Here is a 23,805-nt window from a genome sequence, read left to right on the forward strand (position 1 = left end):
GAGATACTCAATGGTTGTTTTTAATAATATAATAATTGACTTGTTTATTTTACTGTAATATGGTATTTTTATTTTATTTATATTCATTTACACTTTATTGCACCAAGTAAAAAAAATTACAAATATAGAAAATATTAATGAGCAGTGATACAAAAGGCGGTAAATTATATACATACAAACATACGAGGTTTGTCCGGAAAGTACGTATAAAAGTTTTTTAAAAATTTTATTTTACAATTATTCAGGTAAATCAATTTTATCCCCTTCAAAGTACTCCCCCTGTGACATAATGCACTTGTGCCAACGCCGTTTCCACTGTGAGAAGGCTCCTTGAAAGTCCTCTGGTTGTAGGTTTCTCAGCTGCCCCGTCGTAGCTTTTTTTATCTCATTTATGTCCCCCAAATGCCGCCCCCGAAGTACCAATTTGGTTTTTGGGAACAAGAAGAAGTCACACGGGGCCAAATCCGGCGAATAGGGGGTGTTCGGTCACCGTAATGGAATTTTTACTCAAAAACTCACGGACAACAAGAGAGGTGTGGGCAGGGGCATTGTCGTGGTGAAGAATCCAACGCCCCTCTCGCGCCAATTCTGGACGAACTCGTGCCACACGAGCTTTGAGGCGTCTGAGCACATCGACGTAGAATTTTCCATCAACTGTCTGGCCTGGAGGGACGAATTCTTGATGGACAATCCCCCGAACATCGAAAAAAACAATCAACATTGTCTTGACATTTGAGTGGGATTTTCTTGATTTTTTTGTTCGTGGTTCCCCGGATGTCTTCCACTCTTTGCTTTGGGATTTTACTGTTCTGAGATCGGCAAAAATTTCACGGCCATTCTTGCCGAGTTTCGAGAGAAACTTGATTACGACGCGCTGCTCTTCAACGGAAGCGGGCTCCATGCCGACGGGGTTTCGTTAAGAGGTAACTTCACAGATGGCGTGACAAGCCAGTTCGCACCGCACGGCGGTCAGACCAGAACTGAAGCATTGTTAGGGACATAAGGAAGGGGTCCTGCGCTTACCTGGCCTCCCCACTCCTCTTTCTCGCATTCCAGAACACTTTTATACGAACTTTCCGGACAGACCTCGTATATTCATAAATATATTTATAAATATATTATATTATATTCATAAATATACATGTATATGATGAACTATTATCTACCTACCCGATATTCGATTATATACGATCTTTAAGACAGAATAGTATAGCATTAGGCCATGACACTCTCTAAATAAATTTCTGTAATTACATAAACAGGCGTAGTAATCAAAATAACTACCTACGCACATATAATTCATTAAAATTCAATCACGCAATGATAATTGAAGACAATCAAATGAGAGAGGAAATATCATATATCAAAATTTATTGTTAGCATTGTAGACTAATGACTTCACACGGTTTTTTTTAATGGATGAAAATTAAATAGTGACTCCGCCTTCGCTATCGCTTTACGTTGGCCGGGCATCAGTGAGGGATGATAGGTGAGGATGAAAACAGATCATTTGACCCAACAAAATGAGTTCAACAATAATAGCATATAGTTTCCAGGGGTTATCACTTGGAAATCGAACTATGAGGGTAGTAAAGGGGGCTATAAATCCCCATGTTTTTAATGGGTGGAAATGAAATGGTATCTCCGCCTGTACTATCGATATACGCTAACGGGGCAACAGTGAGAGGGAATAGGTGAACATGAAAGCAAGTCATTTAGTCCATCGTGAAGAATTCCACGAGAATTAACCACGATGGTTACCAGGAGGAATTCTGTGGAGGTCAACCTGATAGGACACATTGCTAGCAATGGAGCTGTTAGACCTCATTACTAATAATCCTTACCACACTATTAATCCCATTACTATTGCCCTGTTGACCTCTTCGCGATTCCCCCTGGAAAACATCGTGCTAAATTCCAAGTGTATTTATGATGGTAAGCTAACTGAACTGCCTTTTCATCCTTATCTATCATCTTTCACTCGTGAGCGTTCATCATTAACGCAGGTGGGATTACCAATCCATTAATATCCATTAAAAAAAAATGTAACAACACGAATACAATATTTCTGTCAATAAAATTACCCGATTGCAATATTTTTTTCATAAATTGATCTGTTTGATTATATTTTAGTTATACAAATATTCTTATTTGCTGAATGCGACACATGACAGAGCAATAAAGAAAATTGTTCAAAATCACAAAACACAGTCGCAACGAGAACCTCTTTTGGATTCAATTAAAAAGTAAAGTGGACAACGTATAGTCAAGTGAGTGTAATTTGGTAATGCGTAATTAAAATTCAGTGCGTTTTCGGTCCGTGCCGCGGCCGCGAGGCGAGAGCACAAGAGTGCGTCAACCCAGTATAGACTGTGGTACAGTGCCAACCATCACGTAGGCACTGGTTATGCAACGAATTATTCGCAGATTTCCGCAAATACTCTGTGGTACCATTACCGTAAGCCTGTTAAGTTATTAACTATGTCTGTAGTTGAAACGGTCTGACGGTAAAATTAATTTACCCGATGACCTCTGTAATACAGTGGATAATCATTGTTTTGCATGATTTTAAAATAAATCCGGTCACGAAAGTATTGGATTCGTACTAATTGGGTCCCGTATTTTCTAGGGTTCAGTTTGATTCCTTATATTTTTGAGATGACAAAATTTATTCATTCATTTAATTAACTTTATTGACCAAAAGAAACTATGGTACAAAACGCGGACTTAAACCTAGTAGCAGTCTCTACCAGTCAATTAAAAACCAAACTAATCAATTATTTATATCTTTGCAAAGAGATACGAAAAACACTAATAACATAGCAAAATACTTTATAATAACTAATAAACACAAACTAAAACAAATTAAATATGCATAATTGGAGCTAGTTACACATAACAGCCACATTACCTGGAAAATTCATAAAAGATAGAAGTTTTCCATTCTAAAGTATGATTTTTATATAATTTTATATTTTTTGTGATGTTTCCACTAATATTGCAGAAAACATTATTATAAATTTGTCATGTGATCTTGGCATAGAATAGGCCATCCCTACCTTTTCCGTACCTTTTTTGTTCTTTGTCGTAAGAGGCCACTAAAGGAACTTAAAGGAATAGGGATGGGCAGCAGCGTAAAACATCTCCAAAAACCTAACTGCAGTCGCCAACTCGCCTACATCTATTGGCAAAACCCTTATGGGGAAGGCCTATGTTCAGTAGTGGACAGTTAATGGCTGATATGCTGATGACATATGACATTTCTCATGCGCCGCCATTTTGGTGAAAACTTAAATCACTAGTATAGTATTATATTATACTATAAATGCTTATAATAAAACAAATTGCGGCATTCAAAAGAAACAATACATAATTTTAAAGTATGATTCCTATAAAATTACAATCCAATATACAAACAGTATGTTAGCAAATTTCCGGGAACGTGATTTCTCGTGTTGCGGGCGGGCATACACTAAAGGATTTCTCACTGTATTGTGTTACCGCATTGCATAATGTTGAATTCGCTTCACGGAACCCCATTTCCCATGGGTCGCTTACACTTTCCATTTTACTTGAATAGAGGATGGGTAGTGACTAACTGACTCCATAAAGGAGACTCTCAGTTTTACTGATTCTTTGTGTGTATGTTATGTTAATGGCGAGATCTCCAGGTCACATTTCTAAAGGAATTCTAATTATAAATACGACCAGGACATCATGCCATTTCCATTATATATTGTAATTTTATTATTCGTAACTTAATAATAATGACATAGCGTTTACTGAGTTTATCAATTACAAATTATAACATTTCCCAGCATAGAAAGGAAGGGGTGGCCTACCCCTTCCTTTCCCGTGAGTGTCGTAAGAGGCGACTAAGGGAGGGCGAGGGATGGGCAGCAGCGTCCCTCTTAAAACATCTCCAAAGCCTAACTGCGGTTACAACCCGCATGCCAAGCGCGGCAATACTACTGTGAAAAGTCACCTAAGGGGAGGCTTGTGTTCAGCAGTAGACAGTTAAAAGCTGATATCATGACGATAAAGTTGTAAGTGTCGAATAGCAGGTACTCACTATTGGATAGAAAGAAGATATTTGTTACTTTTACCCAAAAGCGAGACAACATGGGGTAATATCTAAATTAATATTATAATGAGGAAGATTTATCTCTTTTTTTTTGTATCGGACAAACTCAAAAAATACCTAATTTAATTTAAAGTCTTTTACCTACGAGCAACATTACAAGCGAGTAACATACATTGTTTTAAATAGGAAAATCCAGTCTCTAATAATAGTTGCTATGGGTAATTTTCGACTTTATGATCAGCAGATTTGTTTACAAAATTCAATAAATCTAATCTATATCAATAAAAATCATGCGGAATGTACGTAAGCACATCGCTTCAAAACAGTTGCACCTATTTGGCATTTTTTTGGTTGTTAGTTATTGCTAGGACAAGGTTTGTATAAGTGAAAAATTGAAATAGAAAATTTCTATATAAAAAATTGAGTATGAGATATATAGTGCTTTATATAATTTTTTATATCCTTACTAATATTGTAAAGTGAAAGTGAGTTTATTTGTTTGTTACCTTATAGCACCTTTGCGGCTTAACCAATCATTGTCTTTTTTTTCTTTTCTCAATGTCCTCTACCCAAAAGTTGTGTGGAAGAGATTGCTTAGCAATAAGGCCGCCTTTTGTACCATTAAAATTGTCTCACTAAAATTAACTGTATTTACTATTTTATAAATGGTGCAATAAAGTGTAAAATAAACAAATCAATAATATGAAATTTTATATACTCGTATATATAGTGTTTGGGAGTGAGCATAAGTTACTTTTATCCCGGTTACGCAGTACTATATGGAATGGAAAAAAATATAGGCTACTTTTTACCTCGGCCAGTAAACATATCTTCATCACGTGGAAAAAGTCGCGGATAAAAACTAGTACATAATAAATCAAATTAATTAGGATTTATATTTCCTATAGTAATCCATAAAATTATATATAAAACGGTCTTGTCTGAGTGAATTTAAGATCTTTGTCCACAAAAAAGAAATAATAACACAATAATTGTGACAAAACTAGTAGTAGTAGAAGACTAAAGTGAAAGAAAACATTCTTAAGTGAAAAAAAAAAAGAATTTTATTATCGAAATTTGCCGACAATTTTGTTGAGATATCTTATAATACACACAAACAATATCATATCAAAAATGAGCATCGAAAGATGCAAAAATGAGCATCTTTCGAAGTCGTATATAAGAATTGCTTTTTCTTCTTCTAACAATGGAGTTATATTTTTTTTTGGTAACTTTAATTGACATTTAATTTTAACAAACCTAAAATGACTGATTAAATTGAACATAGTAATTAAATTAATCTATTCTTCTGAGTTTTGCTATATCATTCGAATCAATTTGTTTTTAATTGTCGATAAGCGCTCAAGTGTCAAACTATGTCAAACTGCATTATTATTTATTCTTCAACAATGAGATCTTGAATGACATGATGCAACCTTTAACCCAAACTACTGTCAACAAGTTCACTTACTGTTCAAAATAAATTATCGTATGACGCAATATTCAATTAATTACAATTTCACAGTTCCTATTCAATATTTACACAAATAAGTACTAAACAATCTGACGAACCGCCTGATGGAAAGTGGTAACAGTACCCTATTATAGACGTGAATAACGCAATAGACGATAATAACAGTAAACGTGGTAATATTTTGTGTTATACTGGAAAAATACAAGCCAATACAAATGAGTACACTTATACTCTTCCACATATTTCAACAAACGACAATGGTACTGCACGTTTACAAAAGACATAAAGACAAATTCATCTTTGTATCTTCTATTTGTTTGAATTTTTACACAATTATTATTTATTTCGTACTTTTTCTATGTAATCCAAAAATTTTTTTATGATGCCATTTTCTAACTTATAAATAATATTCAACATGATTGTTATGAATAAGAATTTGGAATATCAAATTCACAAATTCTTACAGGTATCAGCAGTTTTTTTTTTATTTTTAACGGATGAAAATGGGATGGTGTACCCACCTATGATAACGGTATACAATATCAGGGCACCAGTGAAGGTTGAAACAATGATTGTAGTGAGTACTCCAGGAATTAACTATAAGAGTTTTTAGATCGCAGGCGCAGGGACCGCAGGGAGTTAAATCTGGCAGGATATATTTTTAGAAATAGAGACTAGCTGCCTCTTAATAACAATCCTTTCCCCAGTCACCAGCATTAGTATACTATATATACTTAGTCATAGTTTTTGCTACCTAAGTAAGGTTCTATTACACATATATACTACGTTTCTTCAATGAAATGGTTTGGAAAAAAAAATTGTTAACAGTCTTCAAAAGTTCACGTAGAACATTGTTTGTAAACAGACCTAAAAAAATTAGCACGTTTTATTTTGACAGTATTTTTGGGTCTCTTTCACGATATCTTCTTCAATTGTGAAAAAATTTTGATAGTACTTTTCAAATCGAGTTTTCAGTCCATAATTCATATCGTTTGATAGTTACAATTATTTTTAATTCTTTTTTCTTTAATCGTTTTGATAGTATAAAATTACTGATGACAAATCTGGTTGAGCGCACAGCTATTGCTAGCACTAAAGAAATACCTCATGACAATAATTTTAACAAACTGTGAAGGGGTCCCTCTTTGTGAACGCAGACTGACGTAAGCAGACCTATTAACGCAAGTCGACGCACGATTCACGACCACTTTCGATTTCTGGATAAAAACCAGTTGCATTCCTTTCGAGTTAACCTTGACATCCAAATGACTTCCTTAATTTCTTTTTGTATTTATCTTATCGTCCTTAATTTTTGTTCCAAACTAGACGTTTCTTGTGATAACTATGTATTTAGTATACCAACAAAATATTCTAGGAATCTTCACAAATAGAGGTGGCTAGTCACAGACTACGGTAACCACTTACCATCAGGTTGGCCGTACGCTTGTTTGCCACTTCATTAGTATAAAAAAAAAATATTAAAAAAAGAAAAATTCAGTCTTTTTTATAATCAAGAAATTTATAAGAGGCGCTTGGAAATACAAAGTACAAGATATCAGGCCTTCATACGCTTTCTGTTTTTACACAATGGTTAGCTGGTAGAGAATGCCATATAGCATTAAGTTCTCCACTTGTACAATAAAGAATAAATAAATAATTATACCAGTGCAAGGAAAGAAAAACTCGAAACAAAATTCTGACCATCGCCAGCTAAACGGCGTGGTAATAGTAGATTAATATTCTTATGAGGAACAAGCCGAGACCAGAGTGGGACATTAATGGGTTGTAAATGTGATGACGCAAGACTTCTAGAAACGTTTAGAAAAAACTTTATGGAAGCTTACGTAAAAAGTTTTCATTGCATTACAGGCTGTTTATAATAATTATATTGATACACAGAATGCGTGATAGGACTCATGTGCGTGCCTGACGTGCTCTAAAAATTTTAGTTCGTTCATAACGCGTTAGAGTGCTGGACACGTACTAGGAAGAGCGTCAGGTCCGTCATAGTAGCCGGTTGTTTCTAAATCTTTCACAATCGGAGGATTTAGGACGATTCGATGTTTCGATTTAGTAATCGATATTATTACGTATATTTTCGTCATCGTGTGACTCATTCCCACATTAAATATACTATAGAGCTGTTATATAAAAATGGGGTGGGTATTTACTATCAGGACCATTACAGAATAGGTGCCAATTTTTTTTTTAATTGAATTATATGAATATAGTATGAAAAAAAAACAAAGCAGGACGTTTGATTGTGATCATTTTAGCCGTTAACTATCCACTGCTGAACATTAGCCTTCCCTATAAGAGGAGTTTTGTCAGTAGTTGCCACGCTTGGCAGACGGGTTGGCAACCGTAATTAGGCTTTTAGAGTCGTTTTTAAGAAGGGCACTGCTGTCCACCTCTCTACCATTAAATTCCTTTAATTACCTCTTAAGACACCTACGGAAAAGGCAAGGGTGGCCTATTGTATGCTGGGACCATACGGCATGGTTTGATTGTGATGTCGTCATACATTTAACGAATGTAAGTGAAAATACAACTAAAACCATTACCAAATACATTCATCTAAGTCATTAAAATATCATGTGTTCATTATGTTAATGAACATGATATATTTGACTTGAATATTAGTAAACATTATCATTATTGTTCAATACTATAATAGATACCTATATAATTATTTAAGTCAAAGACATCAAAGCAAATATTATATTTACCACATAACGAGAAATTTATAAGATGTTTAAATAGGTAACGGAAATAAGAAGAAGTGAATTAGCCACATTGTCAAAACACATTACAACAAAGATCAGTAGCAAAAATTACATCGTTCAGTTCGTTACATATAACAAATATTATTTGAGTAAAATCTCTTAACAGAGATTGTACAAGATACTAAAATATAAGAGTACACAAAACAGCAGAAATTCGTGAAGAAGGTGATCTATATAAAATTAAGTATTCAGAAGGATCTCATAGAAATCTATCGCATTTTTTAAATGTAATCATATACAAAATAACTCAACTTTTTCCCGAGCTAATTTCTTGAAACTGTAACGACTTAAAAATCGTAGTAGCAACCCAAAACTTTCATTGCGAACCAAGTAAATCACGTATCGACGAAGGCCGTTGAAACCGACCCACAGATCTACATAACGTAGGTACCTCGTAACACACATAATTTGTGTAATCCCGCGCAACAGTGCAGCGTGGAGGAAACGGCGCGCGCGCAGTTCACGGCGCGAAGTCGCGACGCGCAGGCCGCGAGCCGAACGGAACGAACTACATTTTTCGCGTGTTTTATTACGTCACGAGGATTCATCGTTAGACGAAAGTAATTAACAAGTCGTGATACATTAAAGAAAATATCAAAAATTAAATTATAAATCAGTGATATTAAAATATTCAGTGTTTTCATCTCAGCCTTTGTTATTGTTTTCTTATAAAAAATCGGTTTTCGTAAATGTAACGTAGTAACGTTTTAAAATAGTACATTTTCAGTATAATTTAGTTACATATTTACATACACAACATAAGTGGTTTGTTTATCGTCGATACTCGCATTAAAATAAGTTATTTAAATTGTGAAAAAGCTATTAAATTCAGTGTTTAACGCTGCTTATAATATCAATTAGTTAGATACTAATATAATTATTAAATCTGTTATAATTTACTCAAATATACAAAAACTTTCAAGTCTGTGATCCCACATGAGGTAGATAAACGTACTTTTGTAATGCTATCAATTACATGATGCAGGCATTGACTTTATTGCCATAGGAGAATTATGAAACACACATGTATGAATATTTATTGTAGAATAGAATCTCTCTATATTAGATTATGTATGGGTACCACATAAAGGATCAGCTTCCTTATTTTCTAAACAAAGGAACTTAACGTTTTTTTTATGTACTCGTCTGTAGTACATAAATATCTTTGGCGCACCGTGAAATCTAAACTGCTTCTTGAGCTGTAAAACAAAAGAAGGGTGTCAGTTTAAAAATGATAAACCGTCAACAACTTAAAAAAATTAACAGCAGGATTTCAATGTGCTTGTCTGTTCGAAAATGTCTGTCCTCTGCTACTTTTCCCTTACATTGTCACTCTACCATATCCTTTAGTACTAAGTCCTTCCCTATGTTCGGTCAGCTTATGAATTTTTGACCAAGGAAGGACAGCTGTAGTGCACTTGACCCTATAATACGTTGCTCTGGGCTGATTGTCTAGGTAGTAAAGGCTTTCTTTTGGTGTTATTATACCATCTCAGCCTAACTCTCTTGTATTATTTCAACTATGTCGAGAATTGATTGATGATTCTCCATCATCATGTCAGCCTTTAACTGTCTACTGCTGAACATAAGCCTCCCCCTTAAGGGTTTTTGCCAGTAGTTGCCACGCTTGGCAGGATAATTGGCAACCGCAGTCAGGCTTTAGAGATGTTTTAAGATAGACGCTGCTGCCCATTCCTCACCCTGATTGATCGATTCATAATTACTTCAACAAAATCTTTGATTCTTAGAGTACTATTTATAGCAGACTTTATAGCACGTAATTCTTCTACAATATAGAAATATTATTGAAATGTGAAAATTATATTCCAACAATTATTAACTGAAAAATTTAGAAGCTTCTATATTATTCTATAATTCTGCTCAGATTTATGTCAGCAATCTTGAATGTCATCGACATTACCTCGAGTTACAACTAATGATGCAACGAATACTACTTTTATGAATTTAATTATTGCACTATGAGTTGTATATGAAATTTGCTCCTACTATAGCTGTATTACCTATACTATACGTGCATTTGATATTAGTCATATGGTGAAACCTAATTATATATATTTAAATATTAATTCTGTCATCTTCATTGTACACACATGTACGCTTTACTGTTTCGCTGTACTGCTGGCACGTACTAGATATCACGGGATAACATTTTATTTAGTTTTCTTTTTATTGTTTTGTTCTCTCAGTTGCCTTTTGTTTACGAATACTATCAAATGATTCCAATAACATGACTGAAAGTAAATGTCCATATTTCAAGAAGTTAAAAATCCCGGATGTTTTTACTTACTTGAAAGTCAGATATTTTATTTTTATTTTTTCTATATTATAAAAGTGGCTAACAATAATATAGAATTGATGGTAAAACATAATTCTAATTATAAACCATGTTGTATTCATAAAAATTAGACAAAATCCTGGACATAAGACACAACTTCAAAAATTTTATTTGAATATTTCAAAAATAAAATTGAATATAATCTCACCGCAGTGTTGATAGAAAATAAAAGAAGAACATATTTTACGTTCTTATTTTTTCTTTATGTACGGTTTTGTTTATATACATTTAAATATAGAAAGAAAAACTGGCAACAAACTCTATACTTAAAATCTATACCTTTTTATTTTAGTGTTTTTTTTTTAGACATTCTAAACTAATACACTAAATAAATTTAAAATCCTATGCAATAGTAAGTAGGTAGGTTATAAAACCTTGCTTAACTTAGCATAACTGAAGTAGAATATCCAGTCGTTATGCAATACATAGGCACAACTCACACCTTACTCTCTTGTGTATATAACGGAATGCGATGATTGTTTAGTTTGTTGGTACATGTAAATATTGAGTATATTTACATGAATTAAATCTGAGATGGGATATTCAGAGTTAAGTCAGAGTTTCTGGTTAAATATAACACAAAATTGTTTAATTCTAAGAAAAAAAAATATCAACTGTTGTCATAATTTGAGTACAACAATTTTGAAAATATCTTTACAATTATCACTACCGAAATTTTTAATAAAATTAAAAAATTAAACACGAAATGTAATAGGTTAATAGTAATATACGTTATAGGTGTAATAGGTTAAATGACATTTGATATTGCTTTACAAAAACTTAAGTGCAATATAATTATTACTATCTTCAGCTAACTTCAAAATGTCAAAAATTTTAGGGTTGTGTCTAATTCGAAATTATACTAATGAATACAAATCAGAACTATTCGACAATAATAAATAAAATATTTCAATTCAATCAAATTCCTGGGATAATTATTAATTTAAACCATCACTGTTCAAGTAATGTATATGGATGACATTTTTGAACGTTTCTTTTATGTTTTTCTTTTTTGTAGTTATACGTAAGGAGATATGTTTCGACAATTATAATTAATAATTATTAATAGTTGATTATATAATATTAATTAAAACCTTTCGTTTTGCAGACGTAAAATTTAAATTATACTATTAACAACATACGTATACATACACCCTCAATGTCAGTCTCTCTCAGTCTTACAATTGTTTAATGAACAAATATTTTAATATCTACTATTACATACAATAAAATGTAGGGTAGTATTTTCAAAAAGCGACAACCCTACTAATACTGTTTAATCATCGCCTTCAATTAGTCTTAGTTAGATAACGACTTAACGTTTAGTGCTTAACTGACGCAAGTTAAACATTGCTATAGAAAGCAATGATTGCATTGAACTTGTGTCAAATAAACAACTATTGATCTTTCACAATATAATTTAAGAATGTAATAATCATCATCTTGACAAAAAAATATTTACGTTTCATGAAAGGTGATGATATCTATGTGCCCAAACCAGAGTGATCTGATGCCCATTCCAAAATACAAGCGGAGCTTTCAGCTACAGGCAAAAACACGTATAAGAGTATATTTCCTTCTTTCTTCAGGGGCCAGTTTTTCGAGCAGGTGAATAATAGTAGCGACAGAACACGCCACATCTCATGTACTTTTGTTTTTACGTCAATTTATAAGATACTAGTCTCCATATCCAATTCCTAATAGGAAAACCACACAAATTGAATTAGAACAAAAATTTCAAACCTTACATAGTAGTAACTTCACACCAAGACGCGCTAGATATTATGAGAATCCTAAGAGATTGTAGTTTGTGTCATTGTTCGACCCCTTTGGGTCAAATGTTTAGTTTCGTGGTTAAAACACTCTTAAGGTTATTAACTATTTAAATTTCAACGTATAACCTCATAAGTTATTTACAGTAGGCACATTTTTACCTTGTGTATAATCTTCTTACCACGTCATGTGTAACAAAACAAACCATATTATGTCATTTTGTTTCAATATTTTTTTTTTTATTTGGGACGATCTCTATTTGTAAGCACGGTATGAACCTCAAGATGCAATCATGTATTTTCCAATAATGTGTGCTTATTATTATCATCGTATTGCGTTCTAATATTCTAATGTTTAATGAAGTTGCGTGAATTTTAGTAAAAGTACGTAGCAGGATAATCTGCGGTAATTCTACAGATTGCACCTCTGTCCCATTTGTGTTTCTACCGCGAAGTAATTGTGTTTGTATGGTTGTGTTTCGGTTTGAAAGGTGCGTTATGGCAATGAATTTACAGGGTATAGAGGAATAACACCCGAGTCCTTAGGAATAGCAATGCATGGGGGGTGTCATGGGCGAAATAGTATACTCTGTTATGTCCATAGTACTGCTCATATCTATAGGCGACAGTTACCACTTTCCATCAGGTGTGCCTTGTCAGCTTGTTTGCCATTCAAGGTTGCATAAAAACAAATTCAAATCTCAGGTACTTCGAAGCAAAATTTAGCCATAAGCCTGGGTGTACTTTTGTCCACAAACAAACAAATTGCATGGGGCTGATCCATCTATCATATCACAAATCATGTGGGATCAGACTGAGACAAATCCTTCTAGTTTTAGTGTTTTAGGTATCTTCAACACAAAATTTTATAAAAACTACAATAAAAAAAGTAAAATGTACAAAATTTTATACTGAAAAACCGTAATATATATTTGTTACAATACACAAACAGATCTGTACACATGCATTAATAGATATGTTCAACTATATTTAATGAGTACGGTGCATTTCTTTTTAGAACTGTCGACATATAAATATAATGTTTCCTATATTTTAGCATTGTCATTAACCTCTGAAGCAGATTAAAAAACCAGTATCATAAATTGAAATTAGGTAATTTATATGCTAACGTTCACTAATGTTACAATTTATTTCAATAACTTGTTTCTTTTACATAAAGACGAGTAATATATTATTATTATTATTCTGATTAAAATACTTGTATATTATTTTTAAACTAAAAAAATAGTTCAACTATTAGTTAATATCTAACATAAAAATTTTAATAAAGAAAATAATGATTGGTTAGTATCAACCAAGTACAAAAATAGAAAATAGCCTTTAAATATCAAGATCTTCAAAAACAGCTCTAATTAAAAATTAATAAGTATTATTATGTCGTTAAACCCAGGTCAAAGATCCAAAGGGTCAAAGTTATTGTTGTTATTTATTATAATAAAACTAATAGATGATAAATTAATTAAAAATTTGTCAATTACGGTGGTTATAGCCTTGATTTTAAAGAAGTAGATACTCGTATTATAGCGCTCGGTTAAAAAGTTTCCGATGGGAAAAAAATAAAATCCATTACAAACAATAAAATAGCATAATAAAATTATGCTTACATTTTATTAGTAGATGTTTACTCTTCACAGATAGAAGGAATTATTAATATAAATAAAACAAAAAAAAAAATTAAAAATGTGTATATAATTTTGGATTACGTATCCGTGTCTATGGATGGATGCAAAATTAATTTTTTCTTAACACAATATAATTAAAATTTTTACACTGTCTTCTCGCCTATTGTCTTAATTAAAAAAAAAGATCTAATAAATCTATTTTGTTTTTATTAGACGTCAAACGCCTCAAGGTTAGAGGGCATCGACAGCGAGACTCGTGAGAACACATAACAATGATAATAATCAGAACACTTTAACAGTGCAAGACTTTCGAACTTTGGCTACAATTCTAGTGACAATTGTGTATTTTTTAAAAAGTGATCAAGTGATTCACCCAGGCGACTTGACTGTTGTATTACGCAGTAAGTGTTGTAAGCGAAGGCCGTAAAGCCTTCAGGAAGTTTGTGTTTGGAAGTGAAAACACCTATAATCGTCAGCAATGAACGTAAGTATGTTTATTATATTAGTTAATCATAAATTGTCGTTATTTATTTATGTTATAATAAATAAACACAAAATATGCAAACACCTCTAACATAAAAAATATACTAAGGAAAAAATAATACAGTTGTTACGGTCATTGTAAAAATGCAGCGTGGTTATAAAATAACAATAAAGAAAACTACAAATATAGCATTACAGAAAGATACCTTTGCCATTTAGATTTAAAATTAATATTAAAAACCAATAAGATGAGCCTATCTGTATATAATCGCCTTATTTATGTAAACCTGCATCACTTCCAACAAAAATCGTTTGAATGGAAAATATGAAATCTATGCAACCAGTTCATTTGGAAATTTTACACTACACGAATAAAGTAGCTAAGTATTTTTCGTACCTACAGAAATCGATATTTTGAAATATAGTTGTACAAGACTATGAATATTCATTTATTTTATTGTTATTATTTCAGGTTGTAACATAGATTCATTTTTGTCAATAAAGTGCAATGCCGATTCTTAAATAACGTCAGTTACTCTGTGATACTATTTTAGTACTATTATACCTACTTATAGTGTGGTGATACAATCATTGATTAATTATTCGGAACTCTAATTAGACACTTCTATTTTGGATAGACACTTGCTCAAACGTGTTTGAAACAATTGCCGTTCAATGATATACGAGCAGATCACTAACCCTCCTTAATAAAGACACATTACGCCATTAATTATAGCTATTATTAGTAATAACTGCCCACGGTGTCATAATGTTTGTTGGCAAATGGGTGCCAAGGCCGTGAACATAATTCGATTTGTTGAAATCAAAATAATTCTATAGCCATCATTATGAAATGTATCTGTCAATAGTTATTTAACCTATGGTGCCTATTATCCTTTGGCTTACTATAAGTACTGTCAAAATATCATCAAAATTATCTAAGTACCCTATTATCCATGCATCAGTTTTTTTTTAACTTATTTTTTATAATAATGGTACAAAAAAATTACTTTCCGTATACACATTTACATGGCCATTACAGAACAGATTATAATGTCCATTACTTATATTTGATTACAGTTTTATCCTAATATGTAATATTATACTATAAATGTTTATAAAATATTCATAATTCAGAGATAGACTTTGCCCAGTGATATATCTATAACTTAGATTACGAATATATTGAATGTAAAAAAAACGGGTAATTTTTGCTGACACGTTTTTTTTTCACAATATTGCACTTTTTTTCAGTGTTGCAAGTAATTACATTAATAATTTTCATATTAGGGTTTTTATAAATTAGAATTGGGACAAATATATGTATTGTTTACAATTTTTTTTTATTTAAAAATCAAAGCATATTTTGTGTCAATACTCAAATATAAATCAAAATATCAATTAAGATAAACATCATTACAAATCATTATGAACTACTTAACTGCTTCTTCTTTTAAATATAACAATTTTGTATCGATTTTATTTTTCAATTTAACTTTACAATATAATTTCTCCCATATACTTAGTAATAAATATGCATTATGGTAACCCTATTTACAGACACATGAATAAAAATTTTATCTGTTTTTAGCGAAACATTTGTATGCAGACAGACACTCTATCTATAGAATCTAAGACAGATTTACCACTATTACCGCAAAATTTATGAGTTTGAAACACGCTAACATAAAAAGTTTTATGTGTTAATTGTAAACTTCAAACTAAGTCATCGATGATAACGTTGTCGCGTTGAAATCTAATATACTTGGTGAAATTGAGCCGTTACGTTCACCACAACAGCATCATTCGACAAATGTCTGTGACTACTCAATTAGAGATAACATTTGATTATATTGTTTTATTTATATATTATATATAAGTAATTAACCGACTTAAAAAAGAGAGGTTTTAAGTTGGTTGTATTTTTTATTTGTTACCTCAAAACTTCGTCACTTATATAGATTTGTTTTTTTTTTATTAGAAGAAATATACTTTGAGATTAATTCCATAGAAACTCTTATCAAAATTCAGTAGTTTGATATTCAAGTTAAAATAACTGGTTTTGACAGGATTAAAATCGTCTTTTTTTTTGTAGAGCAAAAGCTACTGGTTTCTTAATCATAATGCAATACAAGAACATTTACTTTATTACAAAGTATTATGGAAAAAACCGTGGACTTAACACAAGTGATTAAATACAATAACATGTTGATAATCAACTTTTATGACTTCATTTAGAAAGTGCTCCGATCACAGTACCGATACTATGATAGATAAACAAAATACGCAAACAAGTTACTCTAATTGCTGTACGAAAAGGCCTAAGTCCGTTGGCGCCAAAGTCGATTATGCAAAGTCTAGAGTCGCGATACGATCGATTGCATCAGAGTATGTAAAATTTTTGTTGCGTTTTTGGAGCGATCCAATCGATGTACAGAACTAGATGAGGCAGTGAAAATAGTTTATAATTTATTAAAGTAATTTTTTTTAAAAAACTACAATTTAAAATACGTATTAATTTTTTTATATGTGCGACTTCATCTGCTTCGACAAATTATAAATAATTCCATGGGAACGTATTATCAATACATATTATTCTATGACTAAATGTAACTGAGTGAAAAATAATGACTTGCATGTATAAATTTACAATAATAACTTGAACTTTAATGTGGCTTTAGTAATATAACTTGTAATTAATAGTTGATTATTAATAATATATGTAAAAATGTTGCATGTTAAGCTGGCTGAATGTTAAGGTAACACAAAATGTATAATATTACCTAAACTTACCACATTCATCGCAATAAATTTCATTTCATTTCATAAATTAGTGTGCCAAATTTTCTGCAAATACTTTCAGCTCTGGATTAACAAACATCCATAAATATGATCATCAATATAATTACTGAGATTGTAAGCAAATGAAAAATTGCTTACAATCTTTTTATTGAACATACTTCAAAAAAATAAATAAGTGAGTGTATTAATGTACTTCTAACGCACCGCACAATATTACGTACATAATTATAAAGGCTAATTCCTGAAAATATTACCGACTGATGTCATTCTAAATAACAATAGATAATAACATAATGAAACATAGGATTCCCGCGAGATTTAGTAATCACAATGTAAAATCTAAAATTACAGTACTTTACGTATTAGGAGCATGGTCGAAACAGCAATTTGACTGTCCTATCATATTTTGTATAAAACATTCAATGCCAAATAACATAATCTCATCTAATTTAAAAGGTACCTTCTATTTATACTTCTATACCATTTCTCGTGTGAGTTTCTGAAAATTTCGTCCTGCCATGCGTTACTATAAGAGAACTACATTTTTTTTTGTCCAGACGCTGCAGTATCGGCTATACTTTAATCAGTCAGTCAGTTTCTGCATTTGTATGGATTATTATTAATAAAATGTGCTGCTTTTATACTTTGACTAACAAAAAAAGACACTATTGTGACAAAAAAAAAAGACAGCCAGTTTTACAACATCGTGTTGTTTCCTCAGCCTTTTACCACAACTGTTCTGAGTATGTTGACAGAGGACGTCTGCTAATGAAGTATCTTATTGTAAAAAAAAAAAAACCTCTAAAAAAGCGATTTCCTTATTGGACATTTTCGTCAGCATTCCAAAGTACAAAGGTTTCTAAAACTCATTTCTATTCAAAAGAAAATATACATTAATACAGAAATTTGACCGTTTGACCTAGAAGCGAGACGTGTTGAAATGAACCGAAACTTTAGACGCTTCTAGTAAATCATTTGTCGCAATATTTGGCTGTATGCAAAACCGGCACGGCACAGCTGTTATACGCAGTGAGAAAATCGGCCAATGCCCGAGGCCATGGGCTGTGGCCTCACGTATGCATCTCAAAAACACTGTTGGTAAACATGGTGGTGCAACTTGGCAGTTTGCAACTTTTTAATATCATCTAACGAAGCGTCCTCCATTTAAAGAAATGATGTTATTGGGCACATTATTAAATTTATTGTTCATCATAATATTTAGGATACATTGTAATAAACGGAAAAAGAAGGATAACATGAAATAAAAGCAAGTAGTTCGAGCAATGCAATTGTAATAGATACCTACTTACAAGTACCTTATTATTTGTTTGTCTGTATAAGCTTTACTGTACTTTCATATAAAATTATTACTTATTCATTTTTATACTAGTAATAAATTAAATTCTGTTCTACAAGCTCTTTACTGTGGAATAGCTGGACTGATTAAATAACTTTTTTTAATATTCAATTAAAGATTTAATAAAAAACATAAAATTTATGTTCCGATTTAAATAATCTCAATCGAGTCAGATAGTAATAAAATAATGCTATCACGTAATCTGTTTGATTTTCAAATGTAGTGTAATTTATTTTTTATAGCCAGTGTTTTACATTGTTACAGTAGAGATTAACAATATTTCGCTATTATCGATATATTTTGATATCGGTACGAATATCTTTAAAATATCGCAATATAGAGGAAAAATCGAAATATAGAAAATATCCCAAATATGGGGCATAGCGAAATAATAGGTGAAAAAACCTTAGTAGTACCAGTGAATAGGTAATTAATTAATTCGTTAATGGCGATTGGAATATACGACGTTTTGACAGCAAATTATAGTCTATTGACTATAAATATCGACATACTTTATGATAATATCAGATTATTAACATTAAGGCAACGATTTCAATACCAATATCGATATTTTGGTAAAATAGCTCATCTTTATTTTACAGTAGGGTAAGATATAATAACAATGAATAACTTTATAAAATACAATTTGAGAATAATTAGTGTGTAGTATGAGAATTTATAAATTGACATTCGTTTCTCTCAGCGTACTCCATAAAGAGATTGTATAGATATTACGTTTTTTAAGAAAACCAAATTTTATATACAAGTAAGCGTGGATTTTGGAAGTAGGTAACCATAACCACTTCTACATAAACCATACAGTGAGGTAATTTTAGATATTGTTTATACTTGGAATATATATATATCTGATATCTCTAATATATAGTATCTGATTTTTGTAATATTGTAATAGCGATAACGCCTACCGTTGCATATTTATCTTACATTTGTGTAATTAAGTTTTGTTAATATTCTTTTTGTTTGTGCACATATTGTTAATCTTTATAACTAGTATAATATGTAATTGTTAAACTCAATAAACGCTATTATTAAACGCTATTTTTTATATTTTTATAGTTACTTTTTATATTATGGTTTATTTACCTGTTCTTTGTTTAGCCAGGGGCTGAGTGTGGGGGCTAGAATACCGTAATACAGGGTAAACTAGTACGAATTCTGTCCACTCTCAATGGCAAACTATGTATTTTCTATTTTGTAAAATGTAAAAATGAAGTGTCATTGTGATAGAATTAAAGATTTATTATTTTATTTATTATTAAAAATATACAAAAAGTAAGTAATATACAATTTATACTCTAACATAATAATTATACGTTGCACTTTACATTGCAATAAAATGAAACTAAAACATTTCATTATGTAAGTAAATTAAATCACAGTGAAATTAAAATATCCGAAATTCAGGTTTTATAATTGACTTGATAGGTACTAAAATATAATGTAATATTAATTTAATTTTCACTTACATAACTTTTTGTTTTTAGTGTTTTACAGAATTAAATTACATAAGTAAAATACTCTTATATTCTTTGACGTTTGTGTATGTTTGTCTCCGGAATTATCTACTGACGTAGATGATTTAAATTTATATATAAGTAATCGAACAACGGGTATTTAGTGAACTTACTATGTTTTGAACGCAGATAATATAATACTATGTTTGAGTAACCAACAAGCGCTTCTTTATAACTTAGGAATCAAACAAGCATGCGGCTCATCTAATGATAAGTGATTATCGCCCTCCATAGGCATCCGCAACATCAGAGAAATAGCAGGTGTATTGTCGGCCTTTTAAGAAGGAATATGCTTTTTTCTTGAATATTTTAATATTCTATCTGTTCAGAGATACTGCTGTTGCGAGTTAATTCCATACTGTCATTATGCGTAGAAAAAAAATTCTACAAAAACGCACGGCGGACAGGACAGCTATTAATTCAGATGGTGATGAAACTTTAGCTTGTAACGGATTGTACGGTGAAAAACGTCAACAGCGAGTGTTAATCTGAACAATTTCTCTGAACACTTTCTATGATATATGCGATAAAAGAAACAAAGAAATGTAACGTCTCTACGCAATGTCTGGGAATCGGATTGATCGAAAAATTGTTGTGTTTAAACAAGTATAAAAATAAATTTCATAAATAATATAATTGAAATTTTAAGTTGTAATCAATTGCTAAAACATCATCTCATCATCATTTCTTATACAGAGATATGGTTTTCTAGGGTTGGTTCCATACCGACATTGTCGCGATTTATGATGCTATTTTTTATTCTGATATTTTTTGCTTCTAATCTAAATATCTAGGATACTCAAATTCATAGTTCACTGATAAACTCGAAATTTAACATCTAAATCTGAGCACCAATGTTCAGATTTCCGGGTCGTACAATATGTTGACAATAACAACCAAGTAAATCATATGTTAAAATACGAAAAAACAAGCTATATTCTACTGTACGAATTAGAGTAACAGTATCCTATATTTTAATGTAAAATATTATCTATTTCTGTAAAAAAAATCATTTAATCCCGTCAAACTATTATAGAGTGTATAACAAATAAACAAACATCTTTATAATAATAGTACAAATATAAAAATATCAATTATAAAATCATTCATTACTTTATATTACAATAATTAAATTATTTACGGTTAGTAAAAGTAAATATTTTTTTTAATTAAAATGTTATTGCATTTTTAATATAGGTAACAACTATATTATTTAATACTTATAATTAATTAACTCATAATTATAATGTGGTAACGTTTTATTTCAGTTACTTGCGCACATTATGTCTTTAAATTAAGAACAAAAATGTACCACATTACAATCTTTTACTGCCTTCCGTTTTATAATGTTGTCCTCTTAATTTTTTTATATTCACCGAGAGAGACAAGTAAAGTGACAACCCATTTGATGGGTAGTGGTAATAGTTTCTTGTAGTTGTTTACATCATGAATATTACATATAACTATTACATGCATACACCGCTCAACACACCTCTCACGTATTCCTCTGACCAAATCAATTTCTAGAGAACTACAAGTAAAAATCATGTTTTATACATACTAATTACTACAAAAGTTGGTAGATATAAACATTCTATAAGGGAGAAAAGGGAGTAATGGGAATGTAAGAGTCTTATTGTTAACAATATATCCTATTAGCTCAACTTCCACGTGGTTCACTCTCAAAACCATCGTGGTTATTTTTTGTGGAATTCGTCATAATGAGCTAATGGAAGTGCTTTTGTATTTCTCACAGGAGTCCCGACAGCGTATACCGATAGCGCAAGCGGGGTTACCATTCCATTATAACTCATAAAAAATCGCTCTTCACGAAGTATGTTTAAGTTCGTTGTTGTTTTTCTGGCTGAAACCTTACAACTCACACAATAAAGAAAAACATTCGATAATCTTTATAAATTTTTGAATTAAATCGAGCATAAACAACCCCATACACGACGAGTTATCTGCCATATTCAGATGGTTGAGCATAGACAATATCAGTGGTAGTTTATGAAACTTTTACTTTTTAATTTTCGCCTCGGAAGTAGATCATTTTGTAATATAATATTTATATTAGTTTTATCAAAAGTATGATTTATGTAAGATGTCAAACAGGTTATATCCATAATTCTCAAAAAGAATAAGAAAACGATTTTTTTTTTTAAAATAAGCCCGTCTACTGTCGTGCTGTGTGCACGATAAAATATAAATATCTGTTTATTTTATTTGAATAACCAATTAGTTCCGTCTTTTTACACGTTTGTCGGCTTCAGATGAAAAATAAATACATCCATTATTACAATCGGTACATGCTACATTGAACTCAATACTTTTGTTCTTTGTTAAGTCTGTTTTCGTTTGATACTTGCATAACTTGTTATAAATCATTATAATGAAAATGTACTCGAGAAATTTGCTTATCGTATTACTAGTTTATGCCCGCGATTTCATCTACGTGATCAGGATATATGGGTTTATGGGGATAAAAATAACTCATGTTCTTCTTCATCCTTCGCAGTATTTCCGAATCGATACGACATCATAACCTTCAAGAAGAGCATATTCCTTTTTAAAAATCCGGCAGCACACCTTCAATGCCTTTGATGTTGTGGGTGATGATCACCGGTCACCGGTAATCACTTACCATCTGATCAGCAGCATGCACATTTGCCCCCTAGGTTATAAAAAAAAATCCTAAAAACTACTTGTATACCAAATTACATAGCGATTAGATTAAGCCATTAAAGTATTAAAATGAGGTACAAATATATTGGTAGAAAGGGTTTATTTATCTTTTTTTTTAATATTACACATTCATTTTTTTTTTATCAGAAGGGTCCCGCGATTGATCGCAACCTTACCTGGTCGAAAGCAATGATGTCTAAGATAAAGCTCGTGGGCCCACGAACAGCCTATTCACATAAATATTATACCATTTTAGATGAGTAATACGTGATGAATATGTATTTTACATTATATTTGTCGGCTAATAAACATTAAATTTAATTTTAAAACTGTTTTGGCAGTAATTTAAAAAGAGATTATAATGGTAATATATTACCTTATTACTGCTGGAATATTTAATAGAGATACACTTGTGTTAAATAACTAATCTAATAAAATTTCGTAATGCAGTATTATTTTAAATACGAGTATTCTTTATTATTGCGCTTGTAAGAAAAAAAAAAGATATACATGGGATAGGTTTATGGAGAGCGGTATTGTTGTCAAGGGTAGACCTATATCTTTGATCTTTTAGTTTTATATTAAAAAATTATGTTGTTTATTATAAATATTGACCCATTTTTTAAATTTAATTATTAACTGTATTGTGGTGCATAAAACGGAATCAGCAAGTAAAGGATTATGTAATAAATAAAAACGAGTCTAATTACGTAAAAATTAACAAGGAATGAGATTAAATAAACTAAGCATATTTGCGATTGAGGCAAGCTCTATTTATTTATCGGTTCAAATATCGATGTAAAACATCCCAGATGAATCTAATTTTTA

The 23,805-nt window shown here is 31.2% G+C and overlaps 2 protein-coding genes across 4 annotated transcripts in view; one reads left to right on the forward strand and one right to left on the reverse strand.

Moving 5' to 3' along the window:
- LOC113515226 (flotillin-2) overlaps positions 1 to 23,805 on the reverse strand; it is a 293,605-nt gene that overhangs the window by 156,772 nt on the left and 113,028 nt on the right. The window lies entirely within an intron of this gene.
- The window catches only part of LOC113514947 (glucose dehydrogenase [FAD, quinone]), a 44,680-nt gene continuing 29,664 nt past the window's right edge, over positions 8,790 to 23,805 (forward strand). The window contains exons 1-2 of the mRNA XM_026899044.3: positions 8,790 to 8,904; positions 14,329 to 14,599. The gene's annotated coding sequence lies outside the window, so the exon portion shown is untranslated. The remainder of the gene's footprint in view (positions 8,905 to 14,328; positions 14,600 to 23,805) is intronic.

This window comes from Galleria mellonella, unplaced genomic scaffold (assembly GCF_026898425.1).
Source record: "Galleria mellonella isolate WM207_F2 unplaced genomic scaffold, CSIRO_AGI_GalMel_v1 utg312, whole genome shotgun sequence".
NCBI classification, from domain to species: domain Eukaryota; kingdom Metazoa; phylum Arthropoda; class Insecta; order Lepidoptera; family Pyralidae; genus Galleria; species Galleria mellonella.